We start from the raw sequence: 2,605 nt of genomic DNA, 5'->3' as shown, positions 1-2,605 counted from the left end.
CTCACAACAAAACCTGCCTTATCGTTCTGGACAGAGGTCACCTCTCACAACCAAACCTGCCTTATCCTTCTGGAAGGAGGTCACCTCTCACAACCAAACCTGCCTTATCCTTCTGGACAGAGGTCACCTCTCACAACCAAACCTGCCTTATCCTTCTGGACAGAGGTCACCTCTCACAACCAAACCTGCCTTATCCTTCTGGACAGAGGTCACCTCTCAGAAACAAACACCTGCCTTTTCGTTCTGGAACGAGGGTACCTCAGAATCAACTGTAATGTGTGTAGATGAAACAGTAGAAACACACTTAAGGTGGTGAGAGACAGATTTAGTATGGGTTAATATTTCATTATTTCTGCTAGCATCTGTCAGGCCTCATCTACCTCCGTGCTTCCGAGATGACTAAATAATTCATTATTTCTGCTAGCATCTGTCGGGCCTCATCTACCTCCATGCTTCCGAGATGACTAAATATTTCATTATTTCTGCTAGCATCTGTCAGGCCTCATCTACCTCCATGCTCCCGAGATGACTAAATATTTCTGTCACGCCTTGGTCTTAGTGTTTTGTGTTTTCGTTGATTGTTTGGTCAGGCCAGGGTGTGACATGGGTTTGTTTTGTTGTATTTCGTATTGGGGTTTTGTAATTATTGGGATTGCGGCTGAGTAGGGGTGTTGTATGGGCTTGGCTGCCGGAGGAGGTTCTCAATCAGAGTCAGGTGATTCTCGTTGTCTCTGATTGGGAACCGTATTTAGGTAGCCTGAGTTTCGCTTTGTATTTCGTGGGTGATTGTTCCTGTCTCTGTGTAGTGTTCACCAGATAGGCTGTAATAGGTTTCACGTTCCGTTTGTTGTTTTTGTATTTATTAGTTATTTCATGTATCGTTCCGTTTTTCTTCATTAAAGACATGAGTAACCACCATGTTAAATTTCGGTCCGACTCTCTTTCAACAAACGAAGAACGCCGTTACAGAATCACCCACCACACGGGGACCGAGCAGCGTGTTAACAGGCAGCGACAGCATGAGCAGCGAAGGGAGGACGTTATGGACAGCAGAAGTATGGAGTATACTACGTGGGAAGAAATAGACAGGTGGGCGGTCGACCCAGAGAGAGTGCCGTCGCCCGCCTGGGATTCGCTGGAGCAGTGCGAAGAGGGCTATAGGAGAATGGAGTCGATGAGAAAAACACGGTTGGCAAGGAAGCCCGAAAAGCAGCCCCAAAAAATTATTGGGGGGGGCTCAGAGAGGGAGTGGCTGAGTCAGGAGTCAGACCTGAGCCAACTCTCCCTGTTAATCGTGAGGAGCAGCTGCAGTGGGAGAGGCTGCACCACTTGGAGAATTGGACATGGGAGGAGGAACTGGACGGAAAAGGAATCTGGGCTCAGCCTGGTGAATATCACTGCCCCAAGGAGGAACTAGAGGCGGTGAAAGCGGAGAGGCGCTGGTATGAGGAGGCAGCACGGCGACGTGGTGGAAGCCCGGGAATCAGCCCCAAAAATGTCTTAGGGGGGGGCTTACAGGGAGTATGGCTACGCCAGGTAGGAGACCTGCGCAAACTCCCTGTGCTTACCGGGGGGCTAGAGAGACCGGGCAGGCACCGTGTTATGCTATGGAGCGCACGGTGTATCCAGTGCGGGTGCATAGCCCGGCACGGTTCATACCAGCCCTTCTTATTGGCCGGGCTAGAGTGGGCATCGAGCCAGGTAAGGTTGGGCAGGCTCGGTGCTCAAGAGCTCCAGTGCGCCTGCACGGTCCGGTCTATCCAGAGCCACCTCCACACACCAGTCCTCCGGTAGCAGCTCCCCGCACCAGGCTTCCTGTGCGTGTCCTCGCTCCAGTATCACCAGTGCCAGCACCACGCATCAGGCCTACAGTGCGCCTCGCCTCTCCTATGCTGTCGGAGTCTCCTGCCTGTTCAGCGCTATCAGAGCCTTCCTTCCCTCCTGCGCTGTCGGAGTCTCCTGTCTGTTCAGCGCTATCAGAGCCTTCCTCCTCTACAGCGCTGTTGGAGTCTCCTGTCTGTTCAGCGCTATCAGAGCCTTCCTTCCCTCCTGCGCTGTCGGAGTCTCCCGCCTGTTCAGCGCTATCAAGGCCTTCCTCCTCTACAGCGCTGCCGGAGCCTCCTGCCTGTTCGGATCAGCCTGAGCTGTCAGTCTGCATGAAGCAGCCAGAGCTGCCAGTCTGCAAAGAGCTGCTAGTCTGCAAGGAGCTGCCAGTCTGCAAAGAGCTGCTAGTCTGCAAGGAGCTGCCAGTCTGCAAGGTGCTGCCAGCCTGCATGGAGCAGTCAGAGCTGTCAGCCTGCATGGAGCAGTCAGAGCTGTCAGTCCGCATAGAGCAGCTAGAGATCGCCAGTCAGCCATGATCTTCTAGATCTGCCAGTCAACCAGTCTCTTCCAGATCTGCCAGTCAACCAGAATCTTCCAGATCCGCCAGCCAGCCAGGATCTACCGGAGCCGGCTACCTACCTGAGCTTCATCTCAGTACTGGGCTTCCTCTCAGTACTGGGCTTCCTCTCAGTACTGGGCTTCCTCTCAGTACTGGGCTTCCCCTCAGTTCCGGGCTGCCCCTCAGTCCCAGGCTGCCCCTCAGTCCCGAACTGCCCCTCAG

The sequence above is a fragment of the Oncorhynchus gorbuscha genome, unplaced genomic scaffold, assembly GCF_021184085.1.
Source record: "Oncorhynchus gorbuscha isolate QuinsamMale2020 ecotype Even-year unplaced genomic scaffold, OgorEven_v1.0 Un_scaffold_2511, whole genome shotgun sequence".
Lineage (NCBI taxonomy): Eukaryota > Metazoa > Chordata > Actinopteri > Salmoniformes > Salmonidae > Oncorhynchus > Oncorhynchus gorbuscha.
This window is presented reverse-complemented; position numbering follows the sequence as displayed.